This window comes from Podarcis bocagei (assembly GCF_964188305.1).
Source record: "Podarcis bocagei genome assembly, chromosome: 1".
Lineage (NCBI taxonomy): Eukaryota > Metazoa > Chordata > Lepidosauria > Squamata > Lacertidae > Podarcis > Podarcis bocagei.
The window spans coordinates 106,596,406-106,620,197 of record NC_138125.1 but is presented as its reverse complement, the minus strand read 5'-3'; the positions used below and the strand labels follow the sequence as shown (position 1 = coordinate 106,620,197).

General features: G+C 42.6%; 1 long non-coding RNA gene across 1 annotated transcript; it reads right to left on the bottom strand.

The window, feature by feature from the left end:
* Positions 1-654: 654 nt before the first annotated feature.
* On the bottom strand, positions 655-23,463 carry LOC308573508. Its single transcript, XR_014002100.1, has 3 exons — positions 22,180-23,463; positions 1,105-1,175; positions 655-692 (listed from the first exon to the last, which is right to left on the bottom strand). It is a non-coding gene; the product is annotated as an uncharacterized lncRNA (long non-coding RNA).
* Positions 23,464-23,792: the final 329 nt, after the last annotated feature.

The following is a 23,792-nucleotide window of genomic DNA, read 5'->3' as shown; positions in this document are numbered from 1 at the left end:
AGGAGGAAGAAGAAAGTGCAAATAACTGGAATAAAGAATGGAGAGGAGCCGACTGACATTTGTAGAGACATTACAATATATATATATCCGTAAAGGCCCAGGCAATCTATATAATTTCTAGTTTAATGACTTTCTACTACCTCTAATTTTGCCTTTTCCAAGTGCATTAGCCGAATGATCTCTAGATAGTTGGAAAAGGTGTCGTCAGGTAACAGCCTATATGTCAGCTATAAAAGCTTCATATGCATCATGCATTACATTTTGGGTGCAATCAGGATTTAAATGCTTCCACTCAACATTACCGGAGGTAATTTGAGCACATCTGTCAAGTTATTTCCTAGACATGGAGCATTTCTTTAACACAGTTTAACTCTGATCCTGATTATTATTATTATTATTATTTTAAAAAGTCTATCTCCAACCCTCAGGATGGAGTTATAAGTAAGTTATCCTCCAACTTTTGGAGAGGACTTTTAAAAAATGTCTGGAATTCTTGAGGATAAAGTGCCAGGGAGGGTGGGCGGGCTACTTCTAGTGTTTGGAAAATACAAATCTTCTTCCAGATGTGTATTCTCTGATCTCCACTCTTCCCAGCATGCCAGTTGTGCAGAAAATCTGTTGAAAAATAGATTTTTATTTTTTCTATTTCCTTTTGCTATGTTTGCTGGATGGCAGCTGTGTGGCATCTACCCCTGTTGAAAACAAAAGTAACCAATGATCTTATTTTAAATCTTCTGCACAGTTTGCTTCATCTGAAAAAAATATATCAGTGGAAGCGTAACATCTTTGGGTGCAATAATTATTTTTACAATAAAACAGAGAACCTATTGCGAGGAGTAACCATGACACTAAATGCATGTCCATATTGTACAGTGAAACAATCCTATTTCAGAAAAGTGATTTTTAAACAGTTACTTTGAAAGAAAATAGGAAGAGAAATTTCAAGAACACTTCTGTGGCTCATAGAGAAAATCCCAAGCAATTCAAAGTAAAATGTCTGACTTTCTGAAAATTTAATCTCAGAGTTCAAAGTGAATCTACTTTAGAGTTCAAGCAAAGACAAAACCACTCCATAATTCCACAATTACATTCATCATCACTCACCACAGAAAACCTCTTCAAATCACTCACAGAGAGATCCTCCCGACTTGGTTTTGTGCAGTGTTCTGAAATGGCTGTGGAAACAATGATTGCAGCCAATAAGCACCAGCAGGTCTTTTCTGCAGTACTTAATAACAAGAGTTCCCCAGAATCTTGACATGAAATGCAAAAGAAGACCACACACAGAAGTATCATGAGCGAATGCATGCTGAATGGAGTGGAGGCAAAATGGGAAGAGTCCCCTTTCAAATAATTTATCAGGAAGATGAAGAGGTATGAAACAGACCCATTGTGTGAGCTTGAAAATGTCTCCCCATATTACCAAAGCAAAGGGGTGAAACTTCCTTACTTCTTACACTGTACTGCAAGCACAGTTTCATTATCTACACTTTTAGTGCGGTGTAGGAAGAAAGGGAATGTGACTTCATCTTGTACTCTCTTTGTGAGTACCTGTTGGTGACAGAGACACTCCAGGATGATGAATTTCGCAGTTCCAACTGGCTGCTGTTTTGGTGTCTACTTCACCCCCTTTCCTGTGTCTAAGCCATGTCAAATTGCACTGCCTTTAAATCCTTTCCATTTCCACAACAGTTCTTGTTCAGGGCGCAGCTCCAAATAATCCATAGCAGAAATATTTCTTTATGGTCTATCTGAGCCCACCAATAATGGCTAAATGTCCTATAGCTGTAGTATATTTTTTCATCACTGAAAAGTCATTATGAGCCATCAGTGTAAAAGGGTCAATAATATTTTTCAGCATCTGTAAATGTTAATGCAATGAACTTTAAAGGAGTTGTACGTGAACATATACAAATCCATAGCTACTCTAAGGAAGCTCTCTAACCCACAGCCTCCCATAGTTCCTTTTATAAGCGCCACCAAGAAAAAATACAACCAGCTGAAATCTATCCAAATGCTATACTTTAACAAATGTTGCAGGGAGCTGCAAAGTTAAATTTTGTGCTCTAGTCTGCCGCTTGTCAAATCAAAAGAAAAAAAGGCAGAAATGTTTCCCACAATATACAGCATTGTCAATTATAATTTTACATCTACAAGTGTTTAACTGCATCCAGGTGTGTTAGCATTAGCAACGTCTGACATTTATGAATTCTATTTGTCTCTGTATGTTAGCTCTGAGTTTATAGCATTGCAGCCTAGCCAGATATGCATTTCTGGGACTGGGATACAACAATATTCATAATGGTATCATGGTAAATTTTATATGAATACAACATGGCCTCCTTTTTATTGATGTGGTTGCTATGGAAATCTGTAGTAATACAGGAAAGCAGAGGTAGACAATGTGGTGCCTTCCAATTGTAGTTGGGCTACAACTCTTATCGTTCCTCACCATTGGCCATGCTGACTGGGACCTGGTACGTACCAAATTGGCTACCCCTGTAGTAAAATCTGCAGTATTCAGCCTGGAAATAACTAGAACCTGTGTTGGCTTTAGACATTTTTGGACCTGAGCCAAAAGTCAAGATGCAATTTCCTTTTTTTCTTGGCCCTGTCAAGATTTCTTAAACTCAATCCAACAGAGAAGATCACTTTTCCTTTGACTGCACTGAAGGAGAGCAGAAAGTGTGAGCTTCCAGCTAAGAGGGAGATTGAAAAAGTGAGCATAATATGCAAACTTGCTACACAGTAAAGATAATGCTCCTAGGATACTATAGCACAGCACAGTCATAGGGCTTGTCCACACTTAACTTTCCCCTGTGCTTTCCAGACATGGGTCAGACTTTATAGTTCCATGTCCAAGCACTCTTCTGTTTCGCCAGAGCTTTCTCCTGAAAATCCACTCTTTACCACTGAATCAGAGCAAATGGAAACCAGCTCCTGGTTTGTGGATTAAAAAACTGCCATCAACAGAAGCAAGTGTAAACCGTTGGGTTACTGCCAAACTTTTATTGCTCATAGCCAAAGAGTGTTGCAATAATCCACACAAATTCAAAAATATATTCTACAGAAAAATCTAGAGGCTGTCCCAGACTACATCTACACACCTTTAAAAAACCTCTCTGAAAATGCTCTGAAAAAACCGTTTTAAAGCTCACAGTGGAAAATTTCACAGAGTTCTGATTTCAGCTCTACAATGCCATCTGGTGTCACAGTGTTATAATGCATTTATAATGTTTTCTTTTGCTAATGTAGCTGGGTCCCCAGATGACCATTTTACTGATTTGCTCACACAAAGCTTAGACAGTGGTTAGACTATGGTTGCTTCCAGATGACATTCAGCCTGATTTGTTTGCAAAGTGTTTAGACAGCATCGGCTATTTAACTATCATTCATCCTAACTTGTCTGTGGAGAGATTAGATGATGTTAAATCAAGCAAGTGCTACCCAATACTTTTCAGTGCATGCCTCACTCTTCTTGATAGTAGGTCTGGCTGTGGTGTAAATGCACATTAACGGCCGCTTAAAACCACTACTTCACCAGTGTTCATCATCAGAATTGCCAGAGCCATAGTGAAATGCTATCAGTGCTGATCCTATAATTGTTTTGAAAACTAAAAAAAAGTTACCAGGAAGAAGTTCAAGATAAGTATGAAGGCACTCATAGGTCCTTGGAGAATCATCTTAACTTCCAATAATAGAAGAAAACGTAGCTCTCTGCTTTCCAGTTGTCTCAGTTCTTCCCACAAGAGAGACACTGAGAGATCCATCTTCACACAAGATAAAATATGAATGTTCATACTGGCAATTTTTAGCAAGGTTGAGGTTGAGAAGGTCCCAGGTGATTAAGGAAAACAGACTATTCGCATTAAAACCTAATCTGGAGACAAGAAGCTTGCCTGAGCATGTATTCACACATGAATTTCCATCGTCTGATGTCCACAGCAGCAGGTACTTGCTTCTATGTGCAAAGCAGCCATCAGAGATCAAGCACAGATAGAGCTTATGCATCTACGGGCATCACATCACATCAAGTAATACATAAAAATTAGAGGAACTTCACACAAGCCGTTTAGGTCTCTTTAACACATGCCTATAAATCACTTGATACCTCTCCATTCATTATTCCAACTCAGCAATTAGCGCCCTATCCATATATCCATATATACCCCGGTCCAGAAGTTCGCAGCATTAATATCTCAGAAGGGTGTTGTTTTTCCTCATAGCCACAGCCTCAGACTCTCTCTCTAGCTTGCGGCTTTACTTCTACGTCACTTCACTGCAACTCAACTCTAAATAAAACTCTGCTTTGTTCTTCTAAGTAACCACAAGTTGGGGGAGGGGCGCCACCCATTTGGCCCCTTTCCTTTGTTCTCTTAATGCCCCATCACCCAGGCTATGACCTCAACATAGAAAGGAAACCTGGCTGATATTTTAACACTTGCTGGATCCAGGGGTTAGAAGGATCTCTCATACAGCCTACTTCCTCCCCCCTTAAACTCATGGCTATCTATTGTCATGGACTGGCTGAATGCAGAGGAGTGGTAGAAGGCGGCAACTGGGGAACCCCCAAGGGTAGATGGCTCACAGCTGGGGGATAGATGGTGGGGCAACAATGAGTGGTCAGAGGAAGAAGAGGGAGCAGACTGGGAGGAGGAGGTGTTGGAAGCTGAATAGGTAACAGGGTTTAATGAGCAGGGAGAGGCTATGGCAGAGAGCAGTCCAGGAACAGAGGCAGAAGCAGAGGTTGCAGGGTTGTGTGCGAAGAGACAGCAATGAGTTATGCTGGTGAAGAAGCCAGGCTCCCCCCCCCCTTGTGGCAACCAGTTCCCTGCTGGTCTCCTAGAACCTGAAGAGGTGTGAAGAGGGCGGAGCAAAGACAGACAAGGCGGGGAGGTTTGAGGTTTATGTTGTTGCCACCTAGTGGCTGAAAGGCAGAGTCATTTGTTTAGAGAAGACTGAGCAGGTTGAGAGCTCAGTATGGTTTTTTCCAAGATGGGTGCCCCACTGAGGACTTTAGTAGACAGAGAACTAAATAAAACTCAACTATTTCTTGACATTGCTGGTGTTACACAGAGATTCCACAAGAAATACGGACAAGTAGCCTGTGTATTTTTGAAAGACCAAAGAGCTTATGCCATAGCAAATTTGTTAATAGTTGAGAGGCCACAAAATTTACAGTGGCATAGACTTTTGTGGACTACATTTCCACCTCATCAGATGCATATCCACCATAGGTTACAGATTAATCAATGTCTTAGTCTTTAACACTAACACAGCTACTCTGGAATATGTTCATTTAAATTTCTGTTTGCTTAAATAGCCTGAAGTGAATATATATATATATATATATATATATATATATATATATATATAGCATTAGCAATGCAGTTAGGCTCATGGGTTTAAGGGCAAAATTTTCTCAGAGTTCATGGATGCTTCCAGTCATTGTCATATTTGCTATTCCTGTCTTCAAGTACACAGGAAAAAAAGAATTGAGATAAAAACTGAAACGTGTGTGTGCATTTGTATTTTGGGGACGTGTGGGCTTTCCTTAAGGCTGATCTGCTTTTAGGAAAAAAAGAAGAAACAAAACACATTTATTTTAGTATTAGGAATTCATGGGCCAGAGCCCACTCTATCAGACGCTTGAAGAGATCCATTTTAAGAGGGGAGATAGGTATTGTATAAATAATATACTCTGAGTACTGGGAGAATGAAAAATAAAATTGTGTGTTTCAATGTGTTTTAATTATTCAAGTTCATCAGAACAGACTTGCCAGGCACCTTAAAGCAATTTTCTACCTTCAGAACGTTCTACAGATATTGGCCTCACGGAAACAAATATATGAAATATCAGATGTAGGAATCGCATGGAAATGGAACACAATACACACATTGGTGCTGAAAGAGTCAGAACCGGCACACGGGGTCTTGCTAGTGATATTTATTTAACAAGACACTTAAAACTCACCATAAAGCATGTGGCTGGCAGTAGTAAAAGTGAAAAGTGGATTAGGTCTCTGTCTATGGGGTTTGGAATGTCACATTATATTGCTTTATACGGCACAGGCGAGACCCAATTAAGATCACTGCTTGCACTGCTCGAGCCCTACAAGTTAGCTAAATCGTAGCTGAGGTAGGAGGAAAATGGCAGGAGGCAAAATGATCAGTCAGATGAGGTCAGAGGGTGAAGAGTCCGTTCTGACAGCTGGCCTCATGTCCTTGAGGGATTTGAAGGCAGCTGGGGATTGCCACTGGGGAGCGGAGCTGTACTTTGCCCCCTCTGACCTCCCTTCACCCCTTTCTTGCCCTCTTTTCCCCTTGACAATGCCCTCTGTGTGGGTACTGCTAAAACACCGCATGAAGTAATAGCACACCATGTAAAGAATGGTTTCAGATTAAGACACGGGGAAGAGTTATGACTTATTGGTGGTGGTAACAGAGTCAAAGGGTGTGCAGCCTCCTGTGGAATATTTACATCTAGTTAGTTACATCTGCTGAAAAGGCTTTCCATTCAAGAACGATTATAATCCCAGTCAGGTAATAGTTGAAACCCCACAATATGTTGATATCAGAAATGACTTTGTGGTAGATTAAAACAACAACACCAACACATTTCTGGTCAAATGTCACTACTAATAATCAGCCTTACAGATTTATTCATCTTTTTTATGACAGGAAAAACTGCACCAACCAAACCTCTCCAGTTTATATGATGGAAACGTTTTGATTTTGCTTATGACATGCTAGTTTGCACTATCTGGTTTGCTTTGGTAAATAGTCCTTTGTTTGGCACCTGAGGTCATTTTGTTTGCTTTTACTCTGTGCTTGTGTCGCTCTATACTAGGGGCAGATTTGCCCTTCAGATGTTTCGGACTAGAACTCCCATCCTCCTCAGCCAGCATAGTCAGTACTTAGGAATGATGGGAGTTGTAGTCCAAAACATCTGATGGATGCCATGCTCCTGCTGCCTCCTTCTGCTGTATAGGTTGGTTGCTACTGGATAATATGTGTCTGTTCAGAAAGATTTGGAGCAAATCTTACCTACCAGCAATGGCTCCTTCCCATGCCAATTTCGTAATGTGTGCTTCGAGAAATCAGCACATGAAGCAGGGAACCAAGAACAAAACTGGACCCATTGCTATCTAACTCCCTCAAATCTACATTGCAGAGTATTGTGGCGAGAAGGAAAAGCAATCATCACCCCACAGCTTTTGGTGTGCGTAGGCAGTGGCGTAGCGTGGGGGGTGCAGGGGGGGCCGGCCACACTGGGCGCAACATCTGGGGCTTAGGGTTAGGGGGCACAAATCCATGGGTTAGGGGGCGCAAATCCACGGGTTAGGGGGCACAAATTACTTACCTTGCCCCGGGTGCTGACACACCCACGCTACGCCACTGTGCGTAGGATCCTTCCGGCCCTATGATTCTATGATAACTGAACTAGCTAACTAACGAATGCTCTTCATATTTCCCCCTCCTCATGCAAGGACTTGGGGTGCCGCACTGTTACAGGGTTACTGCCCTCCACAAGTCAGCTGCTGAGGCTCATCTTGTCATGCCCTCCAACCGACTGACTGAATGGGAGCTAACCACACAGTTTTAAAATTGCTTTCCTGCATGCCATGTCTCTGACACACTCCACCTTAACAGCATCCAACTCCCTTCCCCAAAACACCCCTCAGTTCCCAGACTTGCTCTCCACAAACCCCTCAAAACCCCTCAAATGCAAATGTAGAGCTGCTTTTACCATTTCTTTTACCATTTTTTTTGCATCTGTATTCTGCAATATGCTATTGATGCAATAATAGTGCATTTATACTGCACCATCCACACATTAATTCTGCTTTATTATGTTTCCCCAGCATTATTGCTGTCTAGAGGACCATTATTGTACAATAGTTCAATGACCCAGGGATGGCACTGGACAGGATTCTGGCATGACCCTCTAGGTCCTTTCAACTCTGCAGCTCTATGATTCTATGGAAGTCGGACAGCCCACTATAGAAAGTTGCAGGATTTCAGCAGGAAACTACAAGACATAAGCCTATTGCAGATGAAGCAACATGACCGCTCCAAATCTTTTGCAGGTGCAAATGGTATTGAAAAACATTAACTGTGTATAATGGCCATGATAACATCGTGAGCACAAATGATGATGAATGCTCCATTAAAAGGATGTCTGGGGGGTGTGTGTCCTGAATTGCTTGGATTCTACAGCTGGTTCACAGATGTATGGTTACTTGATGGCTGTAGCCTTGAGTGGCCACTTGCATGTGTGAATGAGTCATCACAGATCAAACATCAGAGAACTTTCTGATGACTTTGCATAATCTCCGCCCTAGTGCTTTTCAACATTCAGGGCACACACTAATCATGTGTGATGTGTGAATTGGCACCTGTGTTGTTGTTTTAATGTGCCGTTTGGCAATATTTGCTAATATACCATTTCAGCTTTTACTATCTGCCACATAGCTTGTAGTTCTTATTCCCGAGGATACAGCTAAATCAATGGCTGGGCCTGTCTGACATTTCAAGTTACCACACTTCATAGCTCTAAATCAGATTATATTCCTTGAGTATTTGGGCTTCAGTCAGTTTCACACGGGGTGGGTGGGTATTTTTTTCCGGCTAAAAACTTAACAGCATTCTTACCATATTTCTATTCTGTTGCGGGAGGAAGGGAGAAGAATGGTGGGATACCTCATGTCATAGAAGAAATGCATTGAAATTTGAAGGAAACATTTAAAATTGGCAACTATTCCATCAGAAAAGTGGAGGGGGGGGGGGAGAAGAATCCAGCATTGCATTATTGAATAACAAACCTGAGTGATGAACTCCTCAACAAATTAAATACTAAATATTGCATGCCACTTGCCACTTATTGCTTGGAGGCACTGAATGATTGTTCTGATATAAATGGTCTAAAAATTAGCAGTGTAACAAAACGATAATCAGCAGAAACACGGAATAATATACTGCAGTTGGAGCATAGATAAATGTTCCCTGTATTGAACAACCCTGCATGCCAGTGGATGAGCAGAGCCTGTTTTGCTATTTGGGATGCTATTGTTTTATGAATAATGAATATTATTTGAATAATGCTGAACTAAATTGAACAGTATTTGGGTTGAGTCTTTTAAATAGAAATCAGATGGTAACGTATTGAGATATTTTTTGTTATAAAAAGAGGAAAATTATCAGAAAATAGATGACTAAGGGAGGATAGATTGTTCCTTAACCATGGGCTTATTTTATATATGTATTCTTGCATCTTGCTGGATTATAAAGAATGGTTCTTGTTTTAAACGATCAGAAAAGCAAAGGGGGAAAAGCCCACTGGGCACAAACCAGTGTAGAGTTGAGCGTGTTTAAGATCACTAATGGATTTAACAGCTCATAGTGCACTGCTGGATTAGGGCAAATAAGGTGGCCTCTGACTTGGGGGGGGGCTTCATAATTTTGGCTACTTACCGAGCAACTATGGATGTCTGCACTCACTGCATTTCCAACGCCGGGTTTTAACCCACATTCACATTTTATCCAAGATGCATATGTAGCCTGCACTTTGTTACAGAATACAGTGGTACCTCGGGTTACATATGCTTCAGGTTACATACGCTTCAGGTTACAGACTCTGCTAACCCAGAAATAGTACCTCAGGTTAAGAACTTTGCTTCAGGATGAGAACAGAAATCATGCGGCGGCACAGCAGCAGCAGCAGGAGGCCCCATTAGCTAAAGTGGTGCTTCAGGTTAAGAACAGTTTCAGGTTAAGAACGGACCTCCAGAACGAATTAAGTACTTAACCTGAGGTACCACTATACTACGGTATGGCATGGTGTTTCTCAAACCTCCTGCGTAGCCAATTTGTGGACACTTGGTGTGAACACACCCACCCTGGTGTGAACACACACACCCTGGTGTGAACACAAACAGAAATGGATGAAGGGAAAGAGCTGTGAAATGTATGGGAGGGGACAAATTCACTGTGCTCTAAGGGGGTAATGTGAACAAGCCCTCTATTTCAGTATTGCCACCTGCAAAATAGGAATATCAATGTGCTGCTTGCACAGGGATGGTGTGAAAGCTTTTAACACTATGCCCATATACAACTTCCAGTACCCATCAAAGATCTGTGACAGCAGTTTTGCACACTAAAAACAACAGAATTGTGTTTCCAAAAGCATAAAGAGCTGAATTGTCTCTATCGTTTTAGTTTTCTTTTAGTTTTTTCTTTTCTTTGCAATGATAATGAACTTTCAGTCTTTCCTGACAGCTATTTCTAGAATTCCATCCATTTTTAAAAATAGTGCCCCACCTGATAGGAAGCTGAGCGCCTGAGGTGTGTATCTGTGAAGGGAGGGAGGAAAGAGAGAGATCTGGCATCTTTAAACCCCTCTATGCTGCCAACAAATGTAAAACAAGACACGATTCCTCCAGGGACCCACTGTTTTCAAGCGTCTCTTTACAGCTGGTTGGCCCTACCATGAGTATATTAAATTATCAGATTTAAACTCCACATGCCATCAGCAATCTGAAACTTCCAGGTTTATCTGAGTACTGCAAGCTATTTGTAAAAGGAGCTTTTTCAAAAACCAGAATTACACCATGTTGCAACTAGTAATTTTCCGTGAAATGCTTCGCATGTTTCCTCGGATGAAAGTTCAGTTGAATTTAGTAAGCTTACTTCCAGGCCCAGTTAATTTTGCTCAGGATTGCAGAGTGCCTGATCAGTTTTACATGGAAACCTTCCTATGTAGAAACTCTGTACAAACCTTCCTGCGAAGAAAACTAATCTATGTGTGATATTATGTCAGTATTTTTAATTGAATGGAATCGCCAGACATTGGATGTCTGCCTCAGGTTCCTCTAGGAATGGATGGTTTGAGAGGGTGTGGTCTTGTCTGAGCATTTAACCCATCTCAGGAGGGTTTTAAGAGGGGTTACCATCTTGATGTTATGTGGTCTCCATTTATACGCTTTATAAATAAAAACAGTACTCTGCATTGGCCCCCAACAACACGTCTCTATGTGCGAGGTCATCTTATCAATATGTGATCTTTAGTTCCAGAATGCCCCTTTGCGAAATCTATTTTATTTTGATGTCTGCAAACATACTGAACCTTCTGTTTCTTTCATTTCAGCTGTAATAATGTGCCCCTTACAGTCATTGTTGTTGTTTCTTTATTGTTCATCATCATTGTTCTTGAAAACTATATATATATATATACACACACACACACACACACACACACACACACACTTTAAAAAGTATTTGTACTATATAGGATAATTGCATTTGAAATCTGAGGACAGGTTCTAATTGGCTGCAGGAATGACTGTACAGTGGTACCTTGGGTTACATACGCTTCAGGTTACAGATACTGTTAACCCAGAAATAGTACCTTGGGTTAAGAACTTTGCTTCAGGATGAGAACAGAAATCGTGCTCCGGCGGCGCGGTGGCAGCAGGAGGCCCCATTAGCTAAAGTGGTGCTTCAGGTTAAGAACAGTTTCAGGTTAAGAACGGACCTCTGGAACAGATTAAGTACATAACCAGAGGTACCATTGTAGAGTGATTCTAGCAGTTAATTTTTATCAGGAGGTAGCATAAACATTTTCTTATTATTGGCACATTAGTATCATTCTTAGAAATATTATGACTGGTGTGGAAAATGTGTGCATTAACAGTGAAGAAAACATAAAACTAAAGAACAGCTGGTCCTCTCTTTTCCTTTTTTTCTTTTACTAATAGCTTATCTGTAGCAGTAGTCGCTGCAACTATTTGCATCAATAATATACAAAGTTGGATAGAAAAGTTAGAAACCTATCTTATTAGTGTAAAACTTTTTAATGCTGAAGATAGCTTTTGCCCAGGGATAATCTTTAGTGGGGACTGGTGATGGGTGGGGCAAGAATCACCCTCCCCACTCTCTTAGATCCAATACTTCTCATTCACCCTTGCATGTTTACACAGGGATAACTCTCCCCTCTTCCTTTCTCTTCCCCTGGTTCTGCTACCTACACTTCCTCTGTTTCTCCCAAGCACCCTAGTACCCGGTTGAGCCCTGCTTGAATTGCACTTCTTTGCCTAATTTTCAGCACCAGATGATGGCCGTTCTCTTCCTCCAGGCTTTTGAATAGGTCTTCTGAATATATTGGGGGTAAGATGGCAGATGGGTCTGCTGATATGTTTTTCACTCCATTTTATTGTTATGTTCTTTTTTCCACTGTTGTGATCCGCCCCAGGAATTGCTCGTGACGAGGGATTGGGACACAAATCCCATTAAATAAAGTTGTTAACATTTTGTCTTTATGCTGCGTTCAGTCAGGCTGCAGAAACAAATGATCAAGTCTATTCTTAAATTTCAACCCCATTGCAAAAGATTAAAATTTCACTCCTCCAGTTTCATAAACTAAAGCTGAGAAATGCTCAAATGTACAGTGGTACCTCAGGTTACAGACTCTTCAGGTTACAGACTCCGCTAACCCAGAAATAGTGCTTCAGGTTAAGAACTTTGCTTCAGGATGAGAACAGAAATCGTGGTCCGGCGGCGCGGCAGCAGCAGGAGGCCCTATTAGCTAAAGTGGTGCTTCAGGTTAAGAACAGTTTCAGGTTAAGAACAGACCTCCGGAACGAATGAAGTACTTAACCAGAGGTACCACTGTACTGATTAAGGTTGTTGTCTTTGTCCTTCTTCTAACGTACCCAGACCAGGATGTCAGAACATTGCAAAATATTACTGTTGACCTCAGAGTTCAGATGCCTTTATATAGCATGAATATTTTTTTTCAAATCATCATCTATACTTTTGTGGAAAGCAAGCAAAAAGTGTGTTGGGGGAAGAGACTCAGGGATTGCTAGAGCTCAGAAGAGAAAATTCTTTGCTAGTAGTGGGAGCTGCTTGTGACAGACAACTACCCTCATATTTCTTACTTATTGCTTAATTTCAGCAATGTCCATTGCTTCCTACTGATGGAATATGCTGCCCTCAGATGTCTCTCTTGGGGGCTGTAGTGTTGTTTTACTGCTTTCTCATTCCTGTGTTTATCTACCAGCACAACTTGGGACTCCCAATGATTATGTCATTAAAATGACTATATTTCCTTTCTTCAGAGAACCAGAACGCTTGCACACATCTGGAATTCTAAGATCCAAACAAGCAGGCTGAACAATGGCAAAGAATGTCCGTGAAACATGAACAGGAGGGATATAAATATATATATACCTCACACAGGGCGGGGGTAAGGATAAAGCACCTTGAGCAAACCATGAGCAAAAATTTGTCGATGGTGCATAAATTTACAACAAATGTAAAGCAAAAGCTCAATTACACTCAGGTTAGCCTTTTAGTATCATACTTCCCAAGGGACATTGAATGAAGATAGTGAATAAAGTGCTTTTTAATAATTAAAGGCAACATTCTGTAAAATGATGTAGTCAGTTGGATAAACAGTGGAAAGATGATTCTAGTAAACTTTACATCCCTTGTAGAACAGAGAGAAAACATACATGTTATGACCACCAAGGGGTTGAGTTGTTGTTATACATCAGGAAAGTGTACTGATGGGCACGTTAGAACAAAACAGAAGTGTGATGCTTTGTTTGTCTGTTTAATATGGAAAACAAAGAATTATATGTTTTGGTGTTGGCACATTTGAATGTTTTGGCAATCTTATCCTTGGAGGCCCACCACAATCTCCCTTGGCTCTCTCCCATGTGTTGCTAGCCTAGAAAATTCAAGCATATGCTGAATTTCAGATGCTGCAGCACATGCTAAGGATGTGTATATGTTCATGTAATAGCTACTGGTACATGTGGAGTTCTGCACAGAACACAGTTCAGCCCAGAGAAGCGGACACGGAGCAATGGCTCCAAACTACAAGAAAGAAGATTCCACCTAAACATTAGGAAGAACTTCCTGACAGTAAGAGCTGTTCGACAGTGGAATTTGCTGCCAAGGAGTGTGGTGGAGTCTCCTTCTTTGGAGGTCTTTAAGCAGAGGCTTGAAAACCATATGTCAGGAGTGCTCTGATGGTGTTTCCTACTTGGCAGGGGGTTGGACTCGATGGCCCTTGTGGTCTCTTCCAACTCTATGATTCTATGATTCTATGTCTAGAGTCATCATTGCATCTGTTTGCAGTAACATATTAAGGCCAACTTCATACCCTTAGGGGAACAAGTCTTAGATGTTTTAAGAGTTGACCTAAAAGTATAAAAATACAAATGCAAAAAGTGTATGCCTTAGTCCAGATATGCTTACCAGGGAGCTCGGCTACCGAAACGTCGCTGTCGTGTTGATCAACCCTACTGTGGCAAACTCAGGTTTGCGTTTGTGATGTTTTTCAAATAGCCCCAAAGCCAGCCTTTTTAGAGGTGCAAATGATTGTGTCTGTAGATAAAGTATAAACAGCTAGCACACATCAGAATATTCTATATTTTCTGTGTTGCATATAAACCAGCTAACAAACCCAACACTTATGTGTGGAGTCTGTAGCCTGACTTTGTAGTCAAGGTCCAATGGACAACGTAATCTCATTAGATTGTGGATATTTACTGATAACAGATAAAATCAGCCGACTTGTTCATCCATTACATTTCTAAGCTGCCTTTCAGCTAAAAAACCAGACTTCCCAAAGGAAAACTCAGTAGCCTTGAAGCAGGGGGAAAGTGGGTTTGTGGTAGCTTTGAAAACGACGTTGTGAGCTGTGCCACAAGATGAATGCAGATAAGCAACTTGTGGGAAATGTGGGGAAGGCGTCCTACTTGATGATGCCTCTATCACAAATTAAAATGTGTGACAGGAAAAAGCAACAACATTTGCATTACTACAGACTATGGAAACACCATATAGTAGAAAATCTTAACACAGAGTAAGTGAGCTGTGTCTGTACAATATTCATCCACACAACTGGCTTCACTATGATTGCACTGTAAGCGGTCCCCATACTTCTGTTTGCATGTTTGAGTCAGACCACACAAACAAACACACACAAACACACAATTTACAAGGGATCAGAAGAATTTACAATTGGCTTGGAATTTTTTTAGAAGAAACAATGCCTTGGAGAGCAATATTCCATTTATAAAGCAAGGGCCCCTAAATTGTGGCCCTCCAGATGCTGCTGAACTAATACCCCCCCACTTATCCTTGGCTATTTGCCATACCAGTTGGTCCAACAACACCTGGTGGTTAGGCAACCCTGTGTTACAGGAAAACCAATCTGAATTCACCCTGTCCTTGCCTGCTCTAGCAAGAGGACCATCTACATCCTATCTACCATAGTAACCAGCTATTGTGATTTATGTTTGCAAAGTTCTCCGGACAATGGAAGGAGCCTAATAAACAACATGTTTTAAGAAATGAAAGTCAGGGTTTCTCCTCCTCCATTTTTTCCCCATGCAAAATTGCAGCGAACCACAGACATGGACCTTTGGAAAGCCGCAAGCTGATTATTGGCTCCCATTTCCACATTCCCTACTGCAGGAGGCAACCTGGCTCAAGTCGCATTATTCCTTAATGATCCGTGACTTGATGTATCATCATCTTTAGCTCTCAGTCTGTGGGAGAATTCTGAAAACACGCAATGAAAATATGAGTTTCATTTATATAAAAATGGCCTGAGCACTTTTAGGAAAAGAAAAGGCAAATCTGTAGCATGAGGGGAAGCTGTCGATTACATGGGATAACACTGGCTCTAGATACACAGGCCACATCTACACCATATATTTAACGACTTTCCCCCCAAAGGATCCTGGGAACTGTAGTCTGTTTAGGGTGCCCGGAATTGTAGATTGTTAAGAGTAAACCACACTTCCCAGGATTCTTTGGGGGAAGCCATGTGCTTCAAATGTATGGTGTGAATGTGACCACAAGTACAAATTGTGACCTCACATACTGAAAGGAGTTACTTCACAGACTTTTGATCCCCCCCCCATGACCAATAGATTCTGGCTATTTAGGTCCATCTATTCTTTGTGTCAGCCTCTTACTCTCTGTTGCCATTGATATGATACTGCCCATATCCCCAGTGCTCTCTGCTTTTGACTAGAAGCCACTTTCAACAATCTCAGGATGAGTTCTTTCCTACTGCTAATATCAGAGATCCTTTCTACTAGAGATGCTAGGGATTCAACCAGAGCTATGGCCTCTCCCAATGATTTCAATAACTAAATAGCCATCCATAGATGGAAAGGCAGTGTGTACATTTACTTAATAAAATAAAACATCACAGGCATTCCACTTTCTTCTGGACCCTACTTGAAAAGATCCCCTTAGAAAGTGTTTACAGTTTTGCAGAATTTGAAACAAATAGTGGGCTGGGCCTGTGCAGAAGGGGGTGGACAACCAGCTATACTTGCCTCAAGCCATGGAAGGCTAAGCTGGCTGGGGGCCCCCACTAGGGACAGGCTGCTTACTTTGTTTGAGTTTATAACTTCATTCTAACAAGACTATTGACCCGGGCCTCAGACCAGCTCCACATGGGCCTGTAGAGGGCGGAGGCTTTTATCCTGGGATTTTTTCCCCCTCCCAGGCAGTAGCTCAAGAGCAGAGTATCTGCTCTGTGTGCAGAAGGCAGAAGGTCCCTGACATCTTCAGCTAGGGCTGTGAACGACTCCCTGTCTGAAGCCCTTTAGAGTCCCTGCCAGTCACAGTAGACAATACTGAGCTAGATGGTCCAATGCATAGCTGTCAGGCGTCCCTTATTTGGCGGGACGGTCCCTTATCCCAGCGCCATGTCCCGCTGCTGTCCCTTATTGATGATGTCCCTTAAATTTCCTGGGTTTCAAAGGAAGCAGCTCCTCTCCCTCCCTCCCTGCCGGCCAGGGAGGAGGGAGGCTCCAACTGGGTTGCTTGGCTGCGTTGCTCACCCAATAAGGAGACTAAGAAGGACTGGGGGGTGGAGCTTGCATGCCTTGTGCCGATCAAATCGGCCACGTTGCCTGGGGACTCGCCTTTGCTCAGCGCTTCCCAGCGGAGAGGTGACAGTGGTTTTCCTTGCTGCATCCCCTTTGCCGGGTTGCTGCGCTGTGGGAACCACCACTTGAGGCTTCGTTTGGCTGCTAGCTGGGCTTTCTGCCTTTGGCTCGGAGGGGATCAGAAGTCGAACATACCTGTGCTGAGAAAATCCCTTATTTTCAAGGCTGCTAGTCTCTTATTTTCAAATCTGTAAGTTGACAGCTATGGTCCAATGGTCTGACTTGGTATAAGGCGGCTTCCTCTGTTTCTATTATTATTATCCCCTGAAATGTCTGGTGAACATGTGAGCCGCCACAGGGTGGCAGTGCAGAACTTCAAGGGCTGGGGGCTGACTGGATGGGGACTGCGGGTTTTGTACGTGCCTTTTCCAACCAAACTTCATAAATTCAGGAGTTTATTGAAGTTCTGGTTTCTTAGGCCTCATTTCTGTGCTCGTTTCTCTAGGGAAATTTTACATCTTGATCACCTCAGCTGGCTGTAAAAGAGTCCCCAAGTACCAGGCACTAAGTCTGTGCCAAACCTAGATTCTCATGTAAGTGAATTCGAGGGGAAGTTGGGAGTTAGAGCGTGCAGCTGTTTTAACCTTATGCTACCAACCAGCTCCTTGTGCTTCGTAGCAGACCCTCCATTTTTTCAGAGACGGTCCCGGATTTACAGAAGCCATCCCTGTTTCTGATTTGATCCCAGAATGTCCCACTTTTCCTTAGGGTGTCCCTATTTTCATTGGAGAAATGTTGGATGGTATGATAGGACGTCCCTATTAGCATCAGAGAAATGCTGGAGGGTGTGGACTTATGCGACCCCCCGAGCCAAGGAGATAAGTAACTATACAACCTTTAGAAGACATCTGAAGGCAGCCTGGTATAGGGAAGCTTTTAAATATTTAATATTTCCACCTCTTTTTCCATCTCATTGCCGTACATCCGGGTTTTCCCTGACATTTTGCCGATTCGGCAAAATCCTGCCCCCCACACCATTTTTTACACCTGAAAACCAGGACATGTCAGGAATTTCCCCGACGTATGGCAAGCCTACCTAGAAGGGAATGTGGCTAAAAAGGGTCCCCCAACCCTGTTCTGTATTCCTGCAAACCTAAACTCATTGTCAAGATTTGCATGTCAGAACTTCACAGTTGCTCACGCAAAGAGCTGCTGACTCCTGCTTAAAAAACAAAACCTTTTTAATTCCTTTGTATGTACACTGGTACCTCTGGTTGCGAATGGGATCCGTTCTGGAGGCCTGTTCACAACCTGAAAAGAACGCAACCTGTGTCTGCACGCGTGCGGGTCGCGATTCGCCACTTCTGCGCATGCGCATGACGTCATTGTGTGCATCTGCGCATGCACGAGAGGTGAAACACGGAAGTAACCCTTTCCGGTACTTCCGGGTCGCCGCAGGATGCAACCTGAAAACGCGCAACCTGAAGCAAACGTAACATGAGGTATGACTGTATCCACCAAACCCTGAAAGAGGAAGAGATATTGATAGGCTCAAGAGCAACTCTGAGACTCCACAAATCGGAGCTCCCTGAACCACATTAAAAACATTAACATAAGCTTTGGCTGCCTTTTGCAAAGAGGTGAAGGTGAGGTCAAGGCTCCCTGACACCTGCCGCCATAGCAGTATGTGCAGACTAAGCACCTAAGTAATTCCTATTGATCACCGGAGCTGCAGAATGAGACACCACGGGAACTTAATCAATTTTATGTCACTGATTCATTACACATTGATATTTTACCGGTGAGTTCTCATCCCTGCAATATCAATAGTAATAGAATACCAAAGCCCCTTGCTGCGCTAGCTCTTTTGTGTATATTTGCATGGATTTTCAGTCTAGGTCCATATCCACTGTGGAAAGTGGAACCAACACCACATTTCAGCAGTGAATGAAGGCATTGTCAAACCACTCTTTTCAGCTGTAATTATGGATTTCTATAGGCAGTAATCTCCTAAGCACCGGCCGTAGAGCAGGAGCAATGTTTACTTTCCTCTTCAGCTGCAAACTGAACAGACTCTGCATCCATCATCTGAAGGAGCTTCTTTGTGTGCCTCATCCACATGAGGTCTGGAGGGTCGCAACCTGAGAACAGGCCTTTACGGTAGCGGCTCCCCATTTGTGGAATGTTCTCCCCAGGGAGGTTTGTCTGGCGTTTTCATTATATATTTTTAGGCTCCAGGCGAAAACGTTCCTCTTCTACCAGGCCTTTGGCTGATTTAATATTCTACAGCCTTTTTAATGTGTCTGTGGGAAGGTGGGGTGCTTTTGTTTTTTTCTGTTTTGCTCTGCTTATTTTCATGATTTTATCCTGTATTTTAGCTCGTTAACTGCCCTGAGATCTTATGATGAAGGGAAGTATATAAATCTAACAAATAAACAATAAATAATAAACCAATGGAGCTGAGGCAGTTTGCCTCAGATGACCCTATCCCTGCCTTATGAGTTTTCCCCTTATCAATAAAAAGATGGCCAATAAAGCAAGATGAGTGCCGCAACCCCAGAGTCGGCCACCACTGGACCTAATGGTCAGGGGTCCCTTTACCTTTACCTAATATTTTTTAAAGGTGTTTATATACTGCTTAATTACCAATGAATAAAATCAATTATAATTAAATGTAACACCCCTCCCCCCTAAGAACCCCAACTTTAAAACCCCTAATTAAAAAAAGGTCTTTGTTCAACAGGGAGGAGGCCTGTCTAATCTATTCAGGAGGGAGTTTCACAGAATTAGGCCCACAATACTGAATGCACAGTTCATGATGGGTACAAACTATGCTTCTATGATTCTATTTTCTTCACCATAGTATTTTCACCACACCATACAATTCACAGTGAACTGAAAGTGTTTTTACACAGAACCGTTATCTATCAGATGTACTGACTATCCTGTAGGGTTGTATGTGTGTAGTAAGTACCGTATTTTTTGCACCATAACACTCACTTTTTTCCTCCTAGAAAGTAAGGGGAAATGTCTGTGCGTGTTATGGAGCGAATGCCTATGGGTGGCGGGGGGGGGGGATCTGCTGCAGTCGTGAACAGAGGATCCATGGTTCCCCTTCCTTCCCTCCTCCGTGGCTTGCTTTGAAACAGCAAAGTGGGAGAAGAGCCGCGGAGTGGGGAGGAGAGAGGGACAGAGAGCCTGCTTGCTTTAAAGGAGCAAAGCGGGAGAGGAGAGGAGCTGCTTACACGAGTGTAAGCGGCTCCTGTCTGGTTGGCTCCTTTAAAGCAAGCAGGCTCTCTGTCCCTCTCTCCTCCCCACTCAGCTCGCTAAATAGCATTATTAGCAGCATCCTTCTCCACACACCCCATGCGTGCTCCTTGTCCCTTGAGTGCTTTTCCTTCCCTCCCTACTTAAAACGTGGTTACAAAGCACGGATCCACATGGATCCTCAGGATTTTTGCACTGGGTCACCCCAAATTCACCATCAGATCACATAGCATGTCCATGGCTACATCTTGCACCAAAAAAATCACGCACCCACTGTTGCCTGGGGTCGCAGTGGTGCAAAAACGTGGTTACAAAGCATGGATCCACATGGATCCTCAGGATTTTTGCATTGGGCTACTCCAAACTCACTGTCAGATCACATGTCTGTGGCCACAGCATGAACCACAAAAATCATACACCCACTGTTTCGTTCTGAATATTTTTTTTCTTGTTTTCCTCCTCTAAAAACTATGTGCATGTTATGGTCTGGAGCGTGTTATAGAGTGAAAATTACGGTAGCTCTTTTACTGCTGTGTCATCTGAATCCTTTTGGTTTCTAATCTGCTTCGTCTCTTTAGATGCTGACTCAGCATTCCTCATTGCCTGCTGTGAAGATCCTCCCATCTTGCAGGAGGTATATCTCAGGGTAAGAAAAGGAGGATTATATATTTGGAGATTAATCCCAGGAAGCTTATCGCAGCAAAATTCACTTTGCAATGCACAGGTTTGGGTCATCAGAGTCAGCATTGTTGTGCCGTGTTTCTCACATATAGATGCGACTATGGATCTATAACCACAGAATGAAATTTTGGGTCTTTAACTGTGTAAGAGCTCTTTGGAACAGATGGAGATTTCCTGCCCACTCCTTGCTTACTGTGATCCTTATAGTATGTAGCTAAGTAACATCGGAGGAAAGGGGGCATGCACCCACAGCGTTCAAAATAATTTATGTCACACGGAGAAATCCAAGTAGACCTTCTCAGCATGCATCAAAATGAATCCATTATCCCAGTCAATCCTGAGTAATGACTACTAATTTGGGAAGCAGCTGCAGCTCTGCCCTGAGTTTTGATTCACTCTCCCGAAGTTCTTGAAGACATTTCTGAAAAGAACAGCATAGTATTTCACCTGCCTTCTGAAACACTGAGAAAACTCTTGTGCCCACTTCTCTCACTTTGATATTAACACGGTATTTCTGTTGTCAAGACTAGGAAATTGGAGATCCCCTCTTGTGTCTCCTCTTCCCTTAAATCATGGTGTAAAGCAGGCATAGGCAAACTCGGCTCTCCAGATGTTTTGGGACTGCAACTACCATGTTCCCTAGCTAACAGGACTAGTGGTCAGGGATGATGGGAACTGTAGTCCCAAAACATCTGGAGGGCCTAGTTTGCCTATGCCTGGTGTAAAACAAGCTCTGCTGACTTTTAGCAGGGAAATGGCAAGGCTGCCATTTTTTGTGGGCCCCAGGTCCTATGTCTGTGCTGGAGGAGACTCTTGAGAGTCCCATGGACTGCAAGAAGATCAAACCTATCCATTCTGAAGGAAATCAGCCCTGAGTGCTCACTGGAAGGACAGATCCTGAAGCTGAGGCTCCAATACTTTGGCCACCTCATGAGAAGAGAAGACTCCCTGGAAAAGTCCCTGATGTTGGGAAAGATGGAGGGCACAAGGAGAAGGGGACAACGGAGGACGAGATGGTTGGATAGTGTTCTCGAAGCTACCAGCATGAGTTTGACCAAACTGCGGGAGGCAGTGGAAGACAGAAGTGCCTGGCGTGCTCTGGTCCATGGGGTCACGAAGAGTTGGACACGACTAAATGACTAAACAACAAGTTCCTATGTCACATCCACACCATACATTTAAAGCATTCTTCTACCACTTCAACATATGTTCCAACTTTTTTCCATTTCAAATCTGGGAAACCTCTCCCACCATGCTGCCCCTGCTGCCCCCCGTCCTCCCAGGCTGCATCGGCCCACCACTCCCTTACGTTGGTCGGCTCTCCTCTGCTGCCACCACTGCGAGGCTGAGGCTTCCTTTGCCAGGCCCGCCACGGCCACCGACAAACTTCTGGAAGTTGGCAGTGCGCTTCAGAAAGTTGGTGTCATGCTTCCTGAAGTACTCCAGGAGCTACGGTGGACCTCAGAGGAGGTCTCGCCAGGGTGACGGAGGAAGCGGGACACCCAGGATTAACACCAGAAGCTGGATGTCCATCTGGGATGTCCCACTCAAAGTGGGATGATTGGCAGTTATGCTCTGATTGTCATGGCTTCTACCAAAGCATGCTGGGAATGGTAGTCTGTTAGGGGTGCTGAGAATTGTTGGAGACTGCTGACAGAGCTACAGTTTCTGGCACTCATAAACTCCATTCCCCAGGGTCCTTTGAAAGGGTGGGGGAACAATGACTCTTGAAGTTGCAGAAGAGTGCTTTAAACGTGGTGCGTGGATGTGACAGGAGAAGAGTTTCCCTTCACTTATAAGCTGTTTTGCTTGCTGCGTTTATGTGTGTCTGTCTGCTGTTAAAGGGTGGGGCAGGTCTGTCTATTTCCAGTTCGTGTCAGTTTCATGTGCATTCATTCCTAAGTCCATTTTTGTCCATTTTAATGCCATTAATTAGCATAAAAACAGATCTGCATGGGGTTTTTTATATTTAAAAACACATTTTCTCACGAGAGGCAGATGCAAACATTTTTGTTTCTAAACACCCCTACACAGAAGTTGCTACAAACTATTTCTTTCATGTTTCAATAATGCTATATTCATCATTTTCTTGACTCTATTGACATGTAGCACCTCTGGCTCAGTGTGGGTAATTGAGAGTTATGTAGCTGTCAGCTTTCTTATGGGTACATGGAAAATGATTTTGCTTACGTTGAATTGCTGCCTACTAGTTTGTTAACGCTATGTATTATGAATGTAAATGTTGACATATTTAAGAATGATTTCTGCATTAGTTATGGCCTTGGGTGCTATTGTGAGCTTACATTAGATAGCTGTGGCTTCTTACATACAGTGGTACCTTGGGTTACAGATGCTTCAGGTTACATACGCTTCAGGTTACAGACTCCACTAACCCAGAAATATTACCTCGGTTAAGAACTTTGCTTCAGGATGAGAACAGAAATTGCATGGCGGTGCTGCGACGGCAGCAGGAGGCCCCATTAGCTAAAGTGGTGCTTCAGGTTAAGAACAGTTTCAGTTTAAGAATGGACCTCCAGAACGAATTAAGTACTTAACCCGAGGTACCACTGTATTTTGTAATCTATAAAACCAGGATTTATTTTTTAATTACTTATTCAGAGTATGATCCTGCTAGCACTGGAATGAAGTTATATGGCTTTAGCAGAAATGTTATAAAGAATTAAGTAAAGATAGACTGTTAATGGGCCAAAGGGAAAAAAAATAAGGTTAGATTGTGATAAGATAAATTATAGGACAAAAATTGAGAAAGATGGAAAGGATTTGCTGAAATAGCTAACTGAACTAGAATACAAAAAAGGGAGGTGTGAGGAGGTCATCGAAACAAGTAAATGAAAGACAAGATATGGAAATATTGGATGTGTTTTTAATTGTTTCTGTTTTTGTTTTGTTAAGATAAGCAGT